A 22926-nucleotide genomic window follows, 5' to 3' on the forward strand; every position below is an offset into this window, starting at 1 on the left:
TATAGATTCTTTCCTGGATGGTGACGTCCGTGACAGTGTTGCTTGTCAGCAGAAGGCCACAGTGGAGACTCTATCGCCAACTTTGGGGATGTACTTTGCCAGGTCATTGTCTGTCATTAAGGGAATGACAGTTTCATCAATCTGAAAAATATAAATAACAAATTAATAAAATTGTCAATATTAAAAAAAAAACAATGAATACATACAACTGCATATTTTAGAGTTGTTTTTTGCTATCTACTTTTGATAACAGATACTTTTGGTAATGTGGTACACATTTGTCCAACATAAGATGAACAAAAATTACTTTTAAAATTACTCTTTAAACACATCACGTCATTAATTAATGTCACTGATTAAACAAAAATATGAAATTCAATAAATATTTTTAGAATGTGCATAGCAAATTGTGGATTGCGGCTCTCCGTTCAAAAACAAACACACAGACACACACGCACGCACACAGCAACAGCTGCAGTGGCTTACATTCTCATCTTCAAGTTTCTTGATCACATCTTCTTCAGCTTTACGCTCTGTTAAGAATTCTCGCAGCCGAGACCTCTAAACCACATGAAAATGAAATAAGTATTTTTACACTCAGTTATAAATTTTATGTAGCAGATTTTTACATGATAGCCTACCTATAAAATCACTTTATCTATGGCAAATCAGAATTTGATAATGATTGTTTTATTACTTAGATATTATCTATGGTAATGAGGAATGGAGCGATCGTCTACTTGGAGTTTAAGTAGTTCAGCATGAGCAATGACAACCTGCATCAATACAAAATCATTCCGATCACTGTATGCTTTATTAGTTCCCTTGGCAACGTGATACCCGCAGTGAGCTACTGTAACTGCAAGGCATCATCATCATCATCCGGTGATGCATTGAAAGCTACGGCTCATTTAGCATGTATTACCTTAACAAGTGTGACTCACATGATGCTACTTTCAAAGGAGATGTTCAGCAAAAAAAAGGCAATTTTAAGATGCTTTCCATCTAAAACTGTTATTATTGTCCAGACCAGATTAGTTGCACCAGCTAGTATGGTGATGTGGCCAGGGTAAAAGAGAGACACCTTCGTGACACAGAGAACTAAGGTTTTATGTTGAACATACCTCGTTTATTAGTAGCCTTCAGCCTTGCTCTACTTTGAAAGTGTGCTGCGGGGCCGCCGCACGTCCTACAGTTAAAAATGAGTTTACGGCTACATATTAGCACAACAAAACAACGTGTAGTAACAACATGAGGATACAACATATATATATATATATATCATCAAGTGTTTCGTGGCCACAAATAAGTATTTCGAGGGCACGTTATACCTATTTCGTGGCCTCGAAATGATATTTCGTGGCCACAATTTATTTATTTTTTGGACCATGTCATCAGAGGGGCTCCGTATGAATCAGCTGATTTTTCTCTTACAAATTTGTATAGATTAAAACTACTAAAAGTGAGTACTCCAGTAGTGTTCGCCCTCTTTGCCTGCTAATAGTCTAGCTCTGGTATCACCTAAAATATTTCTATTTATTTTTATTATTACTTTATTGTTTTATTGCTATTATTAATCATATTATCCACGCTGCTTCTGATTTTCTTGCATGAGCTTCTACTGTCGGTAGATGTCGCTGCCTCTCCTCCTCTCAGCTAAGTGTGTCAGCGTTACCGGGGGACAGGACAGGCGCATGTTTCCCTGCCTCTCGTGTTTTCCCTCATTCTGCTCTCCGCTATTCAAACCTCTGAGAGGGAAACCACACAGTCCCAGTCTGAACTCCACTCTCTCCACGCCGGTCGATCGCCAAAGTACTGGAAAATACCCCCGGGGAGCCACCTTTTTTCTTCTACTTTTTTTTTTAAATCTTTTTTTCCTCCCTGCTTATAAGCACCGGGATACAGAACTGCAGCAGAGTGGCCGTGCTGGTTCCAGAGATGTCCTGCATGCGGAATATGGTGAGTGCCAGTTTGTTTTTCCCAATCTTGCCGTTATCTGCTTCCACTGCTGCGCATGCAGAGCTGCAGCTGGAAATTGTGTCAGTGCATGGTGCGTTGTGGTCAATGATGATCCAATAAATCAATCAATAAATAAAAACTTAAGACGTGAAAGGACCGCGCTTGATAAGCTTGCCTGTGCAGATTAAAGCCTTTAAAGTGACACAGTGTCGCTCTCCCAAAGTTTTTAGCTCCTAAATCAGGGTTAATCCTTACGGCTACCCAGCCGTCTGCAGTGCTTTCACCCTGTCAGTGAGTATGTTAAAGAGAAGGGGGGTTGGTGGACCCATATATTTTTGTTCTTTTTAGCCTTTAACTCTGGTCACTTTGCAGCTTTGGTGGTCTCCTGCACTTCTACTGTTGGGCCTGCCGAACGCTCTGGTTGTAAATGTTTGGCTCTCTGTTTGATGCCCAGGAGTTTGGGGACAAAAGCTGTTTCTCTGTGAGCGTCTGTGTTTGGATGGCGTGTGAGGGGGAAGGAGGTTGGTGCCTGTGGGGGGATGTCTTGGGGACTGCCAGGCTGTCGTCGTGGAGACCAGAGGCCACAGGTGACCTCTGACCCGAGAAGTCGCGGAGCGTTGCAGAAGGAGTCCTTTGACTGCCGTGGTTATGGGCGTATGCTGACGCAAGAGCAAGCGCACATCAGAGAGACAAGTGCAGGCTGTTGTTGGAGACTGCGCGCTAACCATTCCTGTAATTTAGGATTGGAGGTGATGGCGGGGTGATGCTGCTGTCTCTGCTGCTGTGAGATTGCGCTCGTCACTGCATGGCAATCACCCAGACAGCTTAAGTGCTGTTTAGGCTTCAAGTCGCCACATAAAAACACATTCCTCCATGTGATCACCCAGGAGATAAAATTCTGCAATCAGAGCTTTAACCTCTGTGTCTGTGACAGCAGATTGCTTTCATGTAGTTTGTTTTTTGTGTGTGTGCAGAAACTTGTTACGCCAATCAGTAAAGAGAAGTAATAATTTGATAACTATTTGAAGAATCTGCAGAGCAAATATAACGATCTCTCTTTTGTATCAGTGTAAAACTAATACCTTGGCTGTCACACTGTATATTGATTTAAGCTCAAATAATCCCAAATGATCATGTGCTCTCGATCTATTAAAGAAAAAAAAGGCTGTGACACTATTTATAGGCACATTGTACACTCTAGAATATTAAATCTAAGCTCTATGCGGGAGATTGTTGGATTTTTTTTAGGGCTTTTTATTTATTTCTTTTGACACAGTCAGTCTTTGGTGCTCTTCTCTCAGCAGAATCAGCCAAACAGCTGATGAGAGCTCCTCGTTCAGCTGTTTGAGCTCTGGGGGACTGATGCTACCCCCCCCGGTGAGTGTGCGTTTGTGAGTGTGCCTCTGTGTCTGTCTCCCTAAACCACAAGCAGCTGATGAAACACATATTCTGCTGACTATTTTGTGAGCGTAGTAAAGATTAGAGGATCCAGATTGTGGTCCATCAATCAGACTGATGTTTAGTGGGCTCTCCCAGCTCTGCACTCTCATACTTTGCTTGTTTTAATGCAGGCACCAAAGGTGCAACTGAATGTCCTCCCCCCCAAATGTGCTCCATACGATGCAATATGCTGTTTATCTTGATATTATTTTGTGGCACAAAAGTGCACAGAAAGCCAATCATGTGTACTACACTCAAGCAGATGGTGGAATGGGGAGAGCACAGCAGTAATGGCACAGTCCTCCTCATGTGATATTTCCCCTCAGGCTAGCCACCTAATCAAACACTAATCAGCTCTCCTTCCACTCACTGGTTTTGCTCCGCCTCAGCGTTCCACAGATTTCCCCTTTCCTCCAACCTCTGTTCTACTTCTCCTGATCCCGAGCTTATCCCGTACCCTATTCTCCTTGTGCGTTTTGTGTGCGGTCATCCCCAAAACTCCATGTCTGATTGCACTAAGGTGAAAGTGTCATGTTCTTACACTCAACACTCCTCCCCTTCGCTCATCCCTCTCCCCGTGGCTTGGCCTGATCTGCACTCAAGGCCGTCTGTCACTGCAATTAAAGCCAGGCCAGGTTAAGAAAATCACTGCAGGACCTGGCCAAGCGTGCAGGGCTGCCAGCCTTTATTCTGCCACGGTTTGATTTAATGCTGTTTAGCTTTCGAACCCACCACAGTCAAGAGTAGTTTCTATCAGGAACTGTGTAAGTAACTGGCAGCAAGTTCTGTGTAATTTCTAACCAGTGTGTTAACCATGTGAACCACAATGCTTGCTGCATTAGCATGGCCCCTGTTCTCACTCACAGGTTACAAGTGCCCATACAGAGTGCACACCCAAGTTAATCATTGGCCCCGAGTGGCAGGTGTTTCCTTATAGCTGGAGATTAATCTTTGGGAGTATTTTACCGTTCCTGCCACTTCCTCTTAACAGATTTTGAAACTTAAATGCAGCAAAGTCACAACTTCGCAAATTAAACCTGCAGAGCAGTGGTTGTGTCAGTTGGCTAACACTGATTCCGATTGTTTATCTATGAGGTAACATGGCTGCTATGCAGGTTTAATCCTAAAGTTGTCCAGCGCTATCTGCCAGAGATATTCTGAAAGTCCCCAACTTTCACACTTTCACATAAGTACTGCAAAGTACAGAACATCACAGATTCATGATGTATAACAGGTTTAAGTGTAAGTGTGAGTGAGCATGGGTGAATTTGGCATCATCGGGAGTTGGCTTGGTGGCCCACACTCATTTCTGTCAATCAAAATCAGTTTAACTGCCAGACTCACTTTTTGACATTTAATCCCTGCAAAAGTGTACTTTGCCCATTATTTGGTGGTATATAACTGACTGCGTAGTGAGTTGACCTCCCAACTGACTGCTTAACAATTACCTCATCCTCATGAGACAGACCGAACCCTTTGACCTTCAGAGGGGAAAGGTCTGAGAGTGTAGGAGGCCGGACAGACCCTTTTGTCTTTAAATGTCACCAACTCAGAAGGATGACGTGAATAGCTCCGCCGCTCACTCTGGCATCGCCTCATCCTGGGACTACACACTCGTTTATAGAACGCAACATTTTCCCGTGAGTCAAATGCAACCTGTTTACCTCATCTCAGCCTTATCGCTTGCTTGTGTTTTTATTGATCGGGCTTATCTCCCTGTGAGAAGCGCTCACACTCACCTCCTCCCTGTAGTTATCAGCAGCAGCGGTTACCTTCTGTGTGTGTCTGTTGCGTTGCGCTCAGCCCGTGTCTCCTATTTATTCTGAGGAATTGTAGTGTTGCAGAACAAAAGGCCATGAGTCAAAGCCCTCCTCTGTGAGTGGGCATTGTTGTATTCATATCCGCGTGTACAAGTAGCGGTCGTCGAGGTAGCCGCGGCTCTGCTCTCTCCAACGGCATTTCAGTTTGCTGTCACATCGTGTGCTCTCAAAAGAAATCAACGTGGTGGTTTTAAAGGTTACAGTGAGCTTCCATGACCTCCTAGTGTCTCCCTTATGTCTCACAGGTAGTTAAGTGGATCAGCGGTGAAGACTTGTTGAGGCTGTATTTCTCTTTTTTTATTATGTCATTTAAAACCAGGAGCTTGTATGAAAGTATGAATATAGCCGCTGTAATGTCACCCAATGGTTAGTGAACTCCTGTTTTTATGGTTCGATTTTAGCTTTTTTAATTTTTGGAACCAGATATGTGGGGGCAGGAGGGTGAAGTGCTAAAGCTGTATTTGGCTTTTACACTTATTCACTCCCTGTATAGTGTTTGGAAGACCAAACACAAGCAGACAGCTATTGATATACACTCAGCAGGCACTTTATCAACTGCCCCTCATTGCAAATATCTAATGTAAATATCTAGCCAATCACATGGCAGCACCTCATTGTATTTAGGCATATAGACGTGGTCAAGACGACCTGCCGAAGTTTAAACCAAGCAGCAGAATGGGGAAGAAAGGTGATTTAAGTGACTTTGAATCTGGCGTGATTGGCTGAGTATTTTAAAAATTGTAGATCTACTGGGATTCCCCACAGAACCATCTCTGAGGAATTATCTGAAAAAGGGAAGATACCTAGGTAGTAGCAGATCTCTGGAGAAAATGTCTTGTTGAAATCAGAGGTCGGAGAACAATAGCAACAGTAACTCTAATTACTACTTATTACAACCGAGCTATGCAGAAGAGCATTTCTGAGTGCACAACACGTCAAACTTTGAAGCAGATGGGTCAGAGCAGCAGAAGACTGCACCAAACGCCACAGCTAAGAACGGAAAACTGAGGGTACAATTCGCACTGGGACACCAAAATTGCACAATAGAGAACTGGAACAAAGTTGCCTGGTCTGATGGGTCTCAATTTTTTACTGCAACGTTTTGATGGTGGAGTCAGAACGTGATCTAAATCAGCAGTCCCCAACCTTTTTTGCGCCACGGACCGGTTTAATGTCAGACAATATTTTCACAGACCGTCCAAATAAATGCAACAAAATAAAATGATACGACCAAGACAAAAACTGTGGTATTTTGCAAATATAATAAGAAACGCAAATTCCCTGTGTAAATGTTTAACTTTATTAGCAGCGTCCTCCTGAAAACCGCCAACAACATCTACCCCTTAATGCATTCTGGCCGCTATAGTAACGTGTAACTATTTCTTTTAAAATGAGCCGTACAACTACAACACGAGAAAAGACCCAGGGAAACTGAGTCAATGATAAAAAACCCTGAAAAATCATAAAATTTTACACCCGAGCCGCCCTCAACTCTCGCGGCCCGATACCAAACGACTCAAGGACCGGTACCGGTCCGTGGCCCGGGGGTTGGGGACTGCTGATGTAAACAACATGAAAGCATGCCACAAAGCTCAGATCATCTCAAACTAGTTTCTTGAACATGACAATGAGATCACTGTACTCAGTTGGCCTCCACAGTCAGCAGACCTCAATCCAATAGAGCGACATTGTGGATGTGCAGCCAACAAACAAACTGCATGTCCTCTCAATATTGACCAAAATCTCTGAGGAATGTTTCCAGCACCTTGTTCAATCTGTGAATGAAGAATTAAGGCATCACTGAAGGCAAAAGGAGGTCCAACATTATTCCATTTAATATTGCTTCACGATTGCGTACCAGCTTTTCATAATTATTTCACTCTGTAAACCAAATATTGAAGGATATGGAGCCCTTATTGTTTTTAATTTTAAGTTTCGTTTAATTTAACATAACAAAGACTTTGAGGTCTAACATGTGTAATCTGTACACACATAACTTCTTTTATAATATAGCCAACTAAACAAGCAAGGCTGAAATTGTGTTATAAAATGCTTCTATTCCCTTTCTTCTTTATTGTTTTATTGATACATTCAACAACAAAAGAAAGTGACTACAAGAAATGTTAGAGACGGGTCATGGATAAAAAAAAAAATCATGGACATTCTTACACCTATAAAAAACACCCAGCACGCCCCTGCGGGCGGTTTATCCTTCAAGCTCGGGTCCTCTACCAGAGGCCTGGGAGCTTGAGGGTCCTGCGCAGTATCTTAGCTGTTCCCAGGACTGCGCTCTTCTGGACAGAGATCTCCGATGTTGTTCCCGGGATCTGCTGGAGCCACTCGCCTAGCTTGGGAGTCACCGCACCTAGTGCTCCGATTACCACGGGGACCACCGTTACCTTCACCCTCCACATCCTCTCGAGCTCTTCTCTGAGCCCTTGGTATTTCTCCAGCTTCTCGTGTTCCTTCTTCCTGATATTGCTGTCATTCGGAACCGCTACATCGATCACTACGGCCATCTTCTTCTGTTTGTCTACCACCACTATGTCCGGTTGGTTAGCCACCACCATTTTGTCCGTCTGTATCTGGAAGTCCCACAGGATCTTAGCTCGGTCATTCTCCACCACCCTTGGGGGCATCTCCCATTTTGACCTCGGGACTTCCAGGTTATACTCGGCACAGATGTTCCTGTACACTATGCCGGCCACTTGGTTATGGCGTTCCATGTATGCCTTGCCTGCTAGCATCTTGCACCCTGCTGTTATGTGCTGGATTGTCTCTGGGGCATCTTTACACAGCCTGCACCTGGGGTCTTGCCTGGTGTGATAGACCCCAGCCTCTATGGATCTTGTGCTCAGAGCTTGTTCTTGTGCTGCCATGATTAGTGCCTCTGTGCTGTCTTTCAGTCCAGCTTTGTCCAGCCACTGGTAGGATTTCTGGATATTTCTGGATATCAGGATATCAGCCACCTCCTCTATCTGCCGGTGGTACATACCGTGCAGGGGCCTGTCCTTCCATGATGGTTCCTCGTCTCCCTCCTCTTTCTTGGGTTTCTGCTGCCTGAGGTATTCACTGAGCACTCGGTCAGTTGGGGCCATCTTCCTAATGTATTCTTGGATGTTCGTTGTCTCATCCTGGACTGTGGTGCTGACACTCACCAGTCCCCGGCCCCCTTCCTTCCGCTTAGCGTACAGCCTCAGGGTGCTGGATTTGGGGTGAAACCCTCCATGCATGGTAAGGAGCTTTCTTGTCTTTATGTCAGTGGCTTCTATCTCCTCCTTTGGCCAGCCTATTACCCCAGCAGGGTACCTGATCACGGGCAGGGCGTACGTGTTGATGGCCCGGATCTTGTTCTTACCATTCAGCTGACTCCTCAGGACTTGCCTGACCCTCTGCAGGTACTTGGTGGTTGCAGCTTTTCTAGCGGCCTCTTCATGGTTCCCATTCGCCTGTGGGATCCCCAAGTACTTGTAACTGTCCTCTATGTCTGCAATGTTGCCTTCTGGTAGTTCAATCCCCTCAGTTCTGACTACCTTCCCTCTCTTTGCTATATATATATATATATATATATATACCTATATATATATATATATATATATATATATATATATATATATATATATATATACATACACCTATCTGCTTATAACCTCAAGTGGCTACACTGTTGCATTGGCTTCATTTTTTATCCCAGCAGTTGCCGCATGCTTGAAACAGGGAAGAGTCGGTAATACAGCCCTGCCAAAAGCTTATATTTTGGTACAAATTAAAGAAATGAGACATTGTGTGCCAGCGCGTGAGCTTTACAGGAGCTGGTGAGTGGATTATGTGACCTTCGGACAGAACCAGAATAATGGTTTCCTGTTTTTTACGCTAAGCTAACTGAATGCTGTGTATGTTTGCTGTACAGATCTGAGACTGGCATCGGTGTTGTCATCTAACAGTCTAACACTTGTGACTCTTCAGTTTTTAAAGTTGCGTTAACTAATCGCATTAACATCTCCCGATCCTTACAGACAGAGTTGCAAAATTTGTTTACAAGAGCTAACTCCTGTGTGGCAGACACAGTAAGCTCCGGTCTAAAACAGGATAATGGTATTTCTCAAGAACCAGACAGCCAGCATACCTCCCATAGCACTTTCCAGTGATGACATTGTCCAGAAGAGATAAGCCAGAGGAAATGAGTCTAGCTGACAATGAGTTTGTTGTTTAGTTGATTGGTCATACAGGTACAGTAACTGTAAGCAGGCTCTGACACGTTCCTATCTTCTCTTCTTTGTCTCCTCTCCTTCTGCAATGCTTGCTGCCAATCACATGGATGCACCGCCTTCATTTTTTAGGATCCTCCATCTCTTACTTTGTTTTTCTTTCTTTTCTTTTTCTTCTTTTTGGTTGAACTTCTCTATCAGCCAGCTGGGAGTGACTGCCTTTGAAATCTGAGGCCCTCTGGGGGCCCACACATACAGTAATGACAGGGGTACTGGAGCACCTGCTCAGGTTTTGGGCTGGGCTGTCCAGCTTTGATGGGGTTAGGCCCTCCTTTCATTTTACTGCTGATTTTCTTCAGATTACTCTCAGCAGGCCAAGGGGCACCATAAAACATCATACTCCACTGGAATGCCTTTAATAGTTTGCCAGTCTCAACATAGTGCATCCCTGGCTGGCAAGGTGCTTTTATGAGCTGAGATTCTTGTGTGCCCACCCGTTGGTCCGGATACCCACCTCAGCTCATTGGCCCACATCGGATGGTGAGGACAGAAGAAAGGAGCCACTCTCTCCTGGTTACAGAGCAGAGAACAATGTCTTCTCTCTTCTTCCTTCTCAGATCCCAGCATCTTTAGTTTGAGATGTGTAACTTGATATGGTGTCGAACCCGTCCAGTAACTTAGCCTCTCAGGAAGGGAGACGTACACTCAGACTCTTGTCCAGACAGTCCACTCAGACTCATCCCCCTCCGCATGCCCTCATTTTCCACTTCTTCCTCATTCCCATCTTCCTCTTATTTTCTTTTCATACATTCATCCTTCTTTCCCCATTTATGCTGTCTGCTTTGTAACCTAAGTCAAATCCCTCCTGATTGTCTTATTATCCTCGAGCAAACAGACGCACTGCGTTGCCGTTGTCCAGTGAAGCTGGGAGTTTTATTTAAGGTCTGCATAGCACATATACTAAAATTGGAACGATACAGAGAAGATTAGCATGGCCCCTGCGCAAGGATGACACGCAAATTCGTGAAGGCTTCAAAGCGTTTTCACATGCAGGGGCTTTTGTTTCTGGAACTGGAAGAACCAGTCTGACCACACTGGCCTTTGAGAGGGCTCACAGTGCACAAAGAAGTGAGCAGGAGGGAAGGGTGTAGTGTAACTAGGAACATACAGAGCTCGCTTAGCTTAGTCCAAAATGTTGATATGGGCCCAAACCATCTGTTTAGACCAGTGTAAAGTCTTCCTGCAGGTCAGTGGCTGAAGCAGTTTCCTCTTTATCCACGCACCTCCCAGCTGCCATCGCAGGCTGGGAAACACGAGTCATGTGATGTCATCATCAGTAGCGAGGGTGACAGAGAGAAACAGGGCGTGCATGGGATCAGGAGCAGAGAAGTGAAGTTTCAGGTGGACAAACACAGGTAAACAAGTGTTTTTTCCTTCTACATTTCCTACTATTTAAAGACATTCTTAGTGTAAAAAAGTTAACTTTGCCTCTCTGTTCACCTCATGTCTGCTTATGATTTGGGTTTAGATTTGTTTACAATGTTCCTTTTATAAAAGTGAAAGTACCTCAATTCTGGTTTCAGCTCAAAGATCCGTGTATCTACTAGCATTTAATACGCAGCCCCGATTTCTCCAGGGAAAACTTGACTAATTTGCATGCCAGTAACCTTAAAATGCTCTCTAATGCACTGAGATTTAAGGCAGCGCTGTCAAAGAGCAGCCTAAGCTACAGAGAGAAGAGGGAAGCATCCTGATTGTTAATCACTTTGCCCACGAGGAATTCTTGTTTGCAGTGAAGCTGATTTGGAATTAGCTAACTTTATAACTGAATCTTTTCCCTACGGGGATGTGACGTCACTCGGAGCAGCAGAATCAGCCTTCCAGCTTGGAAGTGATGTGCTAATTAACGGTTAATTATTGAATGGTCCAGAATGAAGCCGTACGGTCCTCAAATAATAATAAACGGGGGTACTTGCCTTCCAGCGAGCGTTGCATTGAGAGCTCATTAATAATATCACGCTTTCTTTTTCTGTTATATCTGAATTATCTCTGGTCTGATGGTCTTTTTGTGTCTCTGGAATTCCCCCTGAGGTCTATTCATGAATTCTGTACCCAGGCTGAGCAATTAGATTTAATTTAACTGACTGTGTTCTCCAGTCAATTAAATTAAATCTAATTGTTTTTGAGATTTTTTTATTTTTGCAACAGCAATCAAAACAAAACAACCTCATCTAGGTGATATTTCGCATATCATAGTTTTTCTTGCGGCTTTTGTTGTTAGTGTAAACTCTCTACAGTAAACTTATGACCTCATTTGGCTGAATAAGGTGTTTTCCAGTAGCACTCAATTCATTTACAGGGAAACTTCAGCCAGGAAGGGGGGGGGACACTGATCTTCTGACTGGGCATTGGCCTTCGTCAGCATCAGTGTTTACTACCCGACATCATCCCTCTTCAGTTCTCTCTCTCTCTGGTGCAAATGAGATCAGAAGGATTTGCTGGGATGTGATCGGCAGAGCAGTTTCACCTGCACACGGGTCACTCCACGTGTGCCTGTTAGCTTCTGAGTCCAAACCAATTTTTAGCTGCGGTGCATCCGTTTTCCCATGTTGATTGTGCCGAGTGTGTGGCCTAACATCCAGGGCGTCCCGATGGATGCTTGCACACTCTTTGCAGCTGTTAAGTGGAATTGATTCAGGTGTAGGTCGATGTGGGAACCACTCAATTTCCATCGATGTAATCACAGAACGGTGACTCCTGCGTGAACCGCTCCAGGAAACAAAGAAGCCACAGTGAGTCTCTGCTCACCCCTCCTTACTGTAAAGAATTTAATAAAAAGCCTTTATCAGCTCAGTTTAACATTATGTTACCTGCAGCCTATGATTATGTGGCTGAATAATCGGTCACTGAGTTGTTGTTGTTGGGCTGCCGTTACCAGGTTCTCATGGGAATAAAGTTACTTTTGATAACAGATTAAAAATGTCCCAAAGCCCTCAAAGTCCTCCAGCAGGGGAAACGGACAACATCAGCCACATCAGAGCTCCACGTGTTAAGTAACGGCATGGCACATTTAATCATTACCCAGTGAGAAATGTAAGGAATGTGGGTTTGTTTCCTCACACTGCTCTCGGTGGACTTATGCTCTGCGCTGAACATGGCTCTGCTGATAGCAGCAGTTGGCAAACACTATACAGGCTTTACCTGTTATCCACAGAAACCAAGCAGAACTTGAACTGGATTCAGAATCAAGTGTAATAAATATCATGCCGTTGTTACAAATGCCAGCGAAGGTGAGTAAAGAAATATTTTAGCATGTTGCTGGTTTTATAGCTGTTGGTTTTCTTTTTAAAATACGGAAAATACAGAAAAAAAATCTATATTTTCCTTTTACAGAATGCCGGACATGCATTTTCTCAGCATGTCAGGCATCATAAACTGCATATTAATACAAAATTATCACGCAGATTAGATTTAAGTATGAAAGTAAGAAAATTATAATCCAGCGCCAAATTGTGTCATTCTTGGTTAGTTGAAATTGCACAAGCTAAAGAGTAAACGATGCGAAATGCTGACCAGTTCATGAGCAGCGAACCTTATATTTAGAAGGCAAAAAGTGAGAAATGAACCATGAAAATCACCATAATAAGTTTATCTTGATAGATAAAATGAAAAAACAGCATAACAATGGCACGTGTCATCAGGAGCTTGCTCGGTGAGGCACTGTTGGGTTTCCCTTTATAAAGTCAGATATCTTTGAGGTTATTGTTCAGTACAAATGAAACTGCACTGAATTGAACAGCTTCAGTTCTTCGTGGCTTTTATTCTCTATTCCTCTAAAGCGCTGCTGTAGGGTGGGAGCAGCATTCTCCCCCATATTTCTGCACTCTGTGTTTTGATGATGGCGGTGGAGAGCGCTGACTAACACATCCAACACGTCCAAATTCTCCCATAAAATGTTCAGTTTGGTGTAAATCTGGACTGTAAAAGTCAAAAGCATATTATTAGAACAAAGAGCAACTCTCTTCTCTGTATTGATTTGAAGTGACCTGCCTCCTACCAACAAAGAAGAGCTGCTGCTGGATCCTATCACTGAAGGGGTCAAGGATTCAGTTTTTCCTCCGTAGTGCATCGCCTAAAAAAGGCTTTTTCTGCATATTATTGGTTTCAGGAAAATAAGATTTCTCTCCCTCTGTTTTTTTGTCCTTTTTTTTTGTTTTTACACCATTTCAAAAAACAATTCTCTAGTAAATCTTAGCATTTTTAATGAGTTCGGCTACCAAAAAAATAGCAGCGCTCTTTAGTGTGCTACATTCTTTATTTTCATATCCTCCACGTGTGTCATTTTCATATTTAAGACCTTAGCTAAAAAGTTGCTTTAAAAACAACACCTACAATCAGCAAAATTTCTTGGCAACTCTTTGATTCCTGATTAGCGTCAAATTCTTTTCCCATCATAGAGTTGTCAGTAAACTCCGGACTTCTGATTGCTAAACCTGATACTGCTGTAATTGCAAACTATGATGCATTTCACGTGGGAGAAGAAATCCCGACTGTTGTAGCAACAAGTACTGTAATAGGAAGGGCTTATGGAACAATACGTTGTTTAGTTTGTTCAGAGATTAAGGCCTTCATCTCGGCTCCCACGCTACTATCTAACTCATCGTCTCTTGTGGCTGAAGAGCAGTTTTTGTTTTGAATAGCGGACCCACATGTTTTTCTAAAGCTTCGTTTAAAGCGTCTTGTGGAACTAGTCGTGTCGTCCTGTATCATTTCTATTTTTTATTAGATGCAAGCCAAAGCCTGAGTCAGAATTTGTACAGTTATATTTGTGAACATATGGAAATGCTAACAATTTAGCACCATCAGAAATCCAATAGGAACGTGTAAGTTATGGGAAAAGATGGAATAGCAACAGCCCCATCCTGTATGTCATACAGCTTATATCATCATCAGCTATTTACATTGATTGTTATACATTTCTTTTATGTTGTTTGCGAGCCTTGATCTACCTGTAAGTCATAATCATACTCATTTGAGCAGTGTTTAAAAGCGACACGTTTACACAGACACTAAAAGAGGAAACAACTTTGAACACGTTAACCTTCCCATTAATATCAATAAAATCAACTGATTGTAAGGATAAAAATAAAGATGGAAATGACCACAAACGCAAAACAATACTTTAACCCTTTAAAGCCTGAACTATGAAATAATTAAAAAAAAAGTTTTACACATAATTAATAATTTTTTTTTGAAATAATTAAATATTCCATCCATCCTCTTTAGATTGTCCTCATCAGGGTCACAGAGGGGCTGGATGTTGATGATCTGGTGCGACATGCAGTTGCTCTGTGGGATGGATAAGCATGTATGCTTTGTGGAAGTGTGATCTGTAAAGGAGTGAAAGGGGCAACCTAAAACAACAGTGAGGTCAGCTGCTCCACACAGCTGTGTATCTACACCTCAGCAGAACAAATCCACACAATCATAACTTCCCTAATCCTAAAACACCTATAAATATTTTTTTTGTCCTCGTAAGGGAGGGTCCTCGAAACATGAGTCATATCAGGACTAGACGAACGTAGACAAACCCACATGTAGAGGTTGAACTTATAACCTCACAGATGGAGCAACGCAGGCATTTGTCCAAACAAACTTGTGCAATTCTTTTCACACTGCAAATTGATCATATTTTAACAAAACCTGCTCTTATTACTGAGTCACAGTTACATAAAAACCACAGAAGGGATGTTGGTGCATAAATTCCCCCCATAAATAACACAAATAATACCCATGGCGCTGTGAGAGCAGGTGCCTGCGAGGGCTCTCCCTTGTGCTGTCTTGCCAAATCAAACTGATTTATGTAACATCAGTCAGCTACAGATCAATATGGTGCAGCCGGTCAATCCAGATAACACCAACATGGCTGCTGTGGTCATTGGATTCTTTGCAGAAATACTGCGAAGTCAACAGAGGCATTATAGCCAAAGCACACTGTGCAGGCCTGCGTCGATAGGCAAACTGATGCAAAGTGAGGAAACCCACATCAGCCTGAGAGGAAGTCATCACCTGATTTACTGAAAGGCAGACGCAGCCAGTCAGATCACAAACGTTAGACTTCTGTATCGAGCTGAAGCTCTCTTAAGAGTAATCCTGCAGGTTTCTTTAAAAAAAAAAAAACCCTGCTGAACTTTGAGTCTCACGTAAGTTTCGTGGTTTTCTTTTCTGGGTCAGTAATTGTTGATCCAGCTGTGGAAATTATTAGTTCGAGGTCTCATCTACTCAGGGATCAGAGTGATTAAGTTGCCAGCTCACATCCACTGACAACATCAATTTTGAGAGTAAAAGGAAAACAAGATGAATGATATGCATGTCAGGATTTTGTAATAAATATATGTGACATGCCACATGCAGCTGATACTGGTACTGGTGCTCAGTGGCTTCTGTTTTTATGTGAAGAGCATTTTTCTACCATATTAGTTTCTCTTCACTGGCTAAATTGAATCTAAAAGAGGTATTGAGACCTTGAGGTATTTCAAGTAAAGCACTGCACCACATGAAAGTACATAAAAGATGTGGTGTTGAAACTTACAAATCCACTGTTTCGCACACTATGTGTTTCAACCATTACCAAAGAACAGCTGCAGAAAGCACTTTAAAATCAGATGATTCTTTTGGATGAACCCTCTACAAGTGACTGCCTGAAATCTGGAACCCACAGGCGTCACCCATTCTTCCGTTTCCTCCCTTGAGATGCTCTGCCAGGCCTTTACAGCAGCCACCTTCAGTTGCTGCTTGTTTGTGGGTCTCTCAGCCTTCAATTTTGTGTGTAATAACTGAAAAGCATGCTCTTCTGAGCTGAGATCAGGTGACAGACTTGTCCATTGATAATGTCAGATTGCTTTGCCTTGAGTCTTGCAACATTTGTCTGAATCTGAGCAGAGCGTATGGCCCTGTGCACTTCAGTCAGCAGTGACATCACCAATAAACACCAGTGACCAGGGTCCACAGGCAGACATGTGTGCACATGCAGTAACATTTATCCTGCCACATTTGACAGATAACACCATGTGTTTTGGTTTCATCTGTTCAAATACTTTTTTAAAGCAGGTTCTTTCAGGTTATTTCTGGCAAAGTCTTATCTGGTCCTCTCACTCTTGAGTGTAAGCAGTGGTTTGCGCCTCGTCTAAACCCTCTCTGTCTCTTGATTGTAGACTTTGACAATGATACATTTTAGTTGTCTCCTGTGGTCGTCCAGGTCTTTTGGTGTTGCTGAGCAGGCCAGTGCATTCCTACCTTTTAAGAATGCATCAGACTGTTGATTTGGTTATTCCTAGTGTTCCTAGTGTTATTTTGCTTCTCCAGCCTAATAATGGCCTCCATCACTCGCACTGTCTGAGGCTGAAATGCAACAGTGAAAGACCTAAACTGCAAATTCAACACTCTGAATCAGCTTTAGATATGCTGCTGCTTGTGAAATAATAAGGCAACAGGCCTCACTTTGCCATAAAACCGCTTATCAGTTAGTTGTCCATTAATTTTTAGTCTGAAAATTGGCAACTGTGTATACAAGTGGCTTTAATTCCTAGACAGTCAATGCAAAACTGTTGCTAAAGCCTTTGATTTACGACTAAAAGTCTTCACTTCAATCACATATTGATTGTTTGACTTCAAAACTGCTGCGGTGGCAAAATTATAAAGTTGTGGGGCGTTTTTTTCCAAACAAATTTGGGATCTAAGCGCATGGTGGAAACTTGCCATCACACAGTACGCCAGTCCTAAATCATACCCTACGTAATCATTCATTTTCCTCTAAATGAAACTATAATTTACAAAATGGATATCATGCTGTAACCAGTGATTAAGACCATAAGCTCAGTAGGAAAGTGTTTGCCGAGGTCATAAATCAAGCGAGATTCTAACAATTTCTTTCTTGTAGGTTTCTATACAGTCAAACTTCAATTTTAAGGCAGAGGAGCCTCCTTTTAAAACACAGGTGCTAATAGACACATTGGCTTTGCAGCTTTTCAGACCCCATAGGTACAGTTTATGAATTAAAATCAAACAACAGCCACTGATATCATTAAAAATAATTCCCCTCTCGCCACTGCGGGTGGTCTGTCCTTCAAGCTCGGGTCCTCTACCAGAGGCCTGTGAGGTTGAGGGTCCTGCACAGTATCTTAGCTGTTCCTAGGACAGCACTCTTCTGAACAGACATCTCGAATGTTGTTCCTGGGATCTGCTGGAGCCACTCGTCTAGCCTGGGAGCCACCGCACCTAGTGCTCCGATTACCACTGGGACCACTGTTATCTTCACTTTCCACACTTCTTAAGCTCTTCTCTGAGCCCTTGGTACTTCTCCAGCTTCTCATGTTCCTTCTTCCTGATGTTGCTGTCATTCGGTATCACTACGTCTATCACCACGGCCGTCTACCACCACTATGTCTGGTTGGTCAGCCACCACCATTTTGTCCGTCTGTATCTGGAAGTCCCACAGGATCTTAGCTTGGTCATTCTCCACCACCATAGGGGGCGTCTCCCATTTTGACCTGGGGACTTCCAGGCCATGCTCGGCACAGATGTTTCTGTACACTATGCCGGCCACTTGGTTATGGCGTTCAATGTATGCCCTGCCTGCTAGCATCTTGCAGTCTGCTATTATATGCTGAATTGTTTCAGGGGCATCTTTACACAGCCTGCACCTGGGGTCTTACCTGGTGTGATAGACCCCAGCCTCTATGGATCTTGTGCTCAGAGCTTGTTCCTGTGCTGCCATGATTAGTGCTGTCTGTGCTGTCTTTCAGTCCAGCTTTGTCCAGCCACTGGTAGGACTTCTGGATGTTAGCCACTTCCCATCCTTCCATGATGGTTCCTCTCCTTCCTCCTCTTTCTTGGGTTTTTGCTGCCTGAGGTATTCACTGAGCACGCGGTCGGTTGAGGTAATCTTCCTGATGTATTCGTGGATCTTTGTTGTCTCATCCAAGACTGTGGTACTGACACTCACCAGTCCCCGGCCTCCTTCCTTCCGCTTAGCGTATAATGAACGAACATGTGCAGTAATAGTAGGGTTTACAGACGAGGGTTCCTAAAATCCATCGGCACTTGCTTCGTGGAAATTGCAGAATGAAATGTCTGTGTCTGCTCTCAGCTAACTGCTCAGTAGCATGTATCTATAGCCATGACAAAATATGACCTTTAACCTATGCCTATCCCTGTATACATCCGCCCAATCAGACGAGTTGCTCAAACATGTGGAGCGGCTCTGGCAGGTGGACGTGGTGCCTTACCGATCCGAGAAAGAGGTCACTCGGTCGAAACAGGATCAGCAGGCTGTGGCCCTGCTCGAGGCAAGAACAACTCACAGGATGGTCGATGGAGTCTTCAGGTATGCTACACCTCTACTCCGTCACCCACAGATGCCGCCACTGAATGCACCAAAGGAATCAGTCATGCCCATGCTTCAAAGCACAGAAAGGCGCCTGTTAAAGGATCCCAGTCGGGCTGATGCCTACAGGGCAGAAATGCAGAAGCTGATCCAATCAGGAGCCGTGAAGGAAGTTACGTATGAGACTTTGCCCAAGGAGAACTGGTACATACCGCATCATCTTGTCAGTCATAACGGGAAGAATCGCCTGGTGTTTAACTGTTCCCATAAATACCTTGGACAGTCCCTGAACCAGTTCCTGTTGCCTGGCCCTACTCTTGGAGCTTCCCTGCTGGGGGTGCTGGTCAGGTTTCGTGAACACCCCATAGCTGTGAGTGGAGACATCAAGGGGATGTTCCATCAGGTACTGCTCCTCCCTGAAGACCGGCCCCTGTTGAAGTTCCTTTGGCAGGACTTAAAGGTGAATGAACCCCCTAAAATCTTCGAGTGGCAGGTCCTGCCATTTGGGACAACTTCAAGCCCCTGCTGCGCCACCTTCGCCCTGCAGCATCACGTGATGGAGCACACACAGCCTGACGACAGCCTGAGATTCTCCATCGAGAGGTGTTTCTACGTAGACAACTGCCTACAGAGTGTTGGCTCACCGGAAGAAGCGAGAGATCTGGTGGATCGGCTAAGAGAGTTGCTGAAATCAGCTGGCTTCGAGCTACGTCAGTGGGCTTGTAATGATCCAAGTGTCCTGAGCCATTTGCCTCCAGAAGCTAGATCACAGAGTCTGGATCTGTGGCTAGCCGAGGACAAATCCAACCCACTAGAGACCACGCTCGGGCTCAGCTGGGACTGGAATACCGACTCCTTGGGTTATAAGCACAGGCCCGTGTCCTATGAGGTGCCAACCCTCAGAAACATCTATAGAGTCCTAGCCTCACAGTACGACCCTTTGGGCTATCTGTTACCCTTCACCACTCGGGCCAAGCTCCTTCTCAGGCAGTTATGGGATAAGAAGCATGGTTGGGACGACTCGAATCTTCCCTCCACCCTCCTGCAAGCTTGATCTGACTGGGAGGTGGAGCTTCAGTTTTTACCTCACCTTACCTTCCCACGTACCTATGTTCCTGCCAGTGCTAACTTAAAGGGGGCCATTCGTGAGGTGCAAATTTTTGGGGATGCTTCTGAGAAAGCTTATGGAGCGGTGTCCTATATGAGGACTGTAGAACAGGATGGGCAAGTTCACCTCACCTTCATCCTAGCTCGCTCCCGGGTAGCCCCCAAACGAGCTCTCTCTATTCCCCGCCTCGAGCTCTGTGGAGCTTTGCTGGCAGCGCAGCTGGCCAGTACCCTGAATAAGGAACTCACCTCAGCGATTGAAAGAACAGTCCTGTGGTCTGATTCGACCACTGTTCTTACCTGGTTGAGCTCACAGTCCTGCCGCTACAAGGTTTTTGTAGGAGCCAGGGTAGCTGAGATACAGGAGTTGACGGAACACTGTACCTGGCGCTACATAGACTCAGAGAGTAATCCAGCGGATGACCTGACGAGAGGGAAGGCTCTGGCCGAGCTCAAAGTGCCTAATCGGTGGTCGAATGGACCCCCCTTTCTGCTCAACAGTCCTGACACATGGCCAGAGAACCCGAGCTCCGAGCCCAGTAATGACGAACTTGAGCTCCGGAAAACAGTCTTCTGTGGAACCTCTATCACCTCCACACCTACCTGTCAGGATGGAATGGCGTGCAAGACTTGGCAGGAGCTCTTGGATATTACTGTTAAAGAGCTTTGTGGTCAGGGACTCTCGACTGCGCCATCTAGGGCTGAGGACTATCAGAATGCTGAACAGGCCATTCTCCGGCAGGCTCAACAGGAGTCATTTCCTGAGGAGTTCAGATTGCTTTCAGAAAGGAAACCTGTCTCATCCAGAAGCCGCTTGCTTACCCTGGCACCTGAACTGGATACCTCAGTGGGCCTCATCAGAGTAGGGGGTCGGTTGCGACGCCTAGAAGGTGGGCACAACCCTCTGTTCCCAAGATGGCTGACCTTCCAGCTGCTCGGCTTAGACTGTACAAACCAGCCTTTTACTCAACCGGTGTTGACTGTTTCGGGCCTATGTTTGTGAAGGTAGGAAGACGTCATGAGAAACGCTGGGGAATCATTTTCAAGTGTATGACGACGAGGGCGGTACATCTTGATCTCCTAAGTAGCTTAGACGCGGATGCGTTCCTCATGGCCCTGAGGCGATTCATAGCCAGAAGAGGGACACCGGCAGAGTTATGGTCTGACTGTGGGACCAATTTCAAAGGGGGAGAACGAGAACTCAGAGAAGCCTTTGCCAACATGTCAGAGACATTGCAAGGGAGGCTCGCGCGTCAGAAGATCAGATTCCAGTTCAACCCCCCGGCAGCCCCACATTTCGGAGGTGTATGGGAGAGGGAAATCCGTTCAGTGAAGACAGCTCTGCGCACCTGTGTGGGTTCCCAACCTCTTCACGAGGAGGTACTCCGTACAGTTCTGCTTGAGGTTGAATTGATCCTTAACGCAAAGCCCTTAGGCTACGTTTCCACCGACATAGCCGATGTGGACCCTGTGACACCCAATAGTCTCCTCATGGGGCGGCCTGATGGATCACTACCCCAGGTGGTCTACTCTGAGACAGAGAACCTCAGTCGGCGACGTTGGAGGCACTCACAGATTCTTGCTGATCAGTTCTGGGCAAGATTCATCAGGGAATACTTGCCTGGCTTACAGGCAAGGCAGAAGTGGCAGTCAACTCCTCCTGAACTTCTGGAAAAGGCAGTTATTATGGTTGCAGATCCACAGCTGCCTCGAGCCTTGTGGCCAATAGGCCATGTGATTAAGGTTCATCGTAGTGATGATGGACTTGTCCGATCTGCTGATGTGAACGTTAATGGACGTGTTTACACCAGACCAGTTGCTCGGTTGGTAGTTTTACCTGCCGTGCCATTGGAAGACAGCGATACTAAGCAGAATAGCAAGTCGCCTCCCTCAACTGATTAGGGAGCCTTTTTTCGGGGAGCAAATGTGTAACCACATTTGGGGGCGGCTGTATAAAAGGCTCTGGGATTTTATGTCTATGTTCTGCAATATTGTGTGGGGTGGAGTCGTAGGAATTGACGTAGGCAGAAGTTGGGGGTATCGCGATGCTACTTGAGAAGAGGAGATTTTTTCTGTGTTAGTTCTGTTACCTCGTAAGCTGTGTTCCTGGTTGCCATCCTTCACGTGATGCTCCGAGTGTTAAGTTCATGACTGGAAGTAAGTTTCCTTAAATATGTTCATTTTCCGATTCTGATGTTGGCCGCGGCTTTAGTTACATTCTACCGCATTGTAGCACCGCATTTTTTCATCTCGTGACTCGAAGCATGTGCCGCCGGCCGCCGCCATTATGTAGTAATTTTATTCGGCCACACGATGGCGCCAAAGTCCTTTGTTTACAGTTAGAGTGGATGTTTCGGCTATGTATGACATTCTCACTGTGTTTAATTGTGTCCTTTCTGTGTTTGGAGCAAGAGATGTAAGATTGGCGTAGTTCAAATTATATATGTCCTGTTATGTGTATATTCAGATGGATGTGTTGGTTTATTTCATGTAATCCTTTATATTTATCTTAGTGAAGCTGTTGCTGTATATATTTATATACTCATGGCAACTTGTTTGTTACTACAGACTGCTGGCAACACTGAGCATCTAGGTGGCAATAAAACAGCTGGCGGTGACAATCCAGCAAAGTGGAAGCCTGTTGTCCTCCTTCCTGTATCCTGACCGATACACCATCTTGTTAGCTGCTGAACCTAAAAGAACTAGCCCTCACCAAGTACTCCTCAACAACCTCTGTTAACCTCTGGCGTATTCATCATGAATAGGGGCAGTGTGAAACCAAACACTGGGCAGTGCCACGTCCAATCATCAGGCAAATTATAGCCCATGTTTCACAGACAGACCAGTTGTCATCGTGGGTTTCGTGACATGAAGTTTAACCTTTCATGCGACACCCTCCCTGTCCCTCAGTTAGAAAACAGACAAGAATCACCCAGAAGCACTTGTGCTTGAGGCGGCATTTCCAGTTGCATCCGTTTGGACTTCACAGATGCTAAATGACATAAAA

At 44.6% G+C, this 22926-nt stretch overlaps 1 protein-coding gene and 1 pseudogene across 3 annotated transcripts in view; both read left to right on the forward strand.

Annotated features, from left to right (window-relative positions):
* The first annotated feature begins 1696 nt into the window (after positions 1-1696).
* Positions 1697-22926, forward strand: part of n4bp3 (NEDD4 binding protein 3) — a 38645-nt gene continuing 17415 nt past the window's right edge. Inside the window, exon 1 of one of the 3 annotated variants that reach the window (XM_086310129.1) lies at positions 1697-1959. The gene's annotated coding sequence lies outside the window, so the exon portion shown is untranslated. Of the gene's footprint in view, positions 1960-12562; positions 12718-14791; positions 14858-22926 lie in introns of those variants that run through there. The other 2 variants (XM_086310133.1, XM_086310137.1) reach the window with 2 other exon arrangements.
* On the forward strand, positions 10358-10470 carry LOC147337753 (U6 spliceosomal RNA; annotated as a pseudogene).

Source organism: Aulonocara sp. 'chitande type north' Nkhata Bay, linkage group LG2, assembly GCF_057382095.1.
Source record: "Aulonocara sp. 'chitande type north' Nkhata Bay isolate Kocher_YH1m ecotype deep benthic linkage group LG2, A_spYH_male_GT1.1, whole genome shotgun sequence".
Taxonomy (NCBI): Eukaryota; Metazoa; Chordata; class Actinopteri; order Cichliformes; family Cichlidae; genus Aulonocara; species Aulonocara sp. 'chitande type north' Nkhata Bay.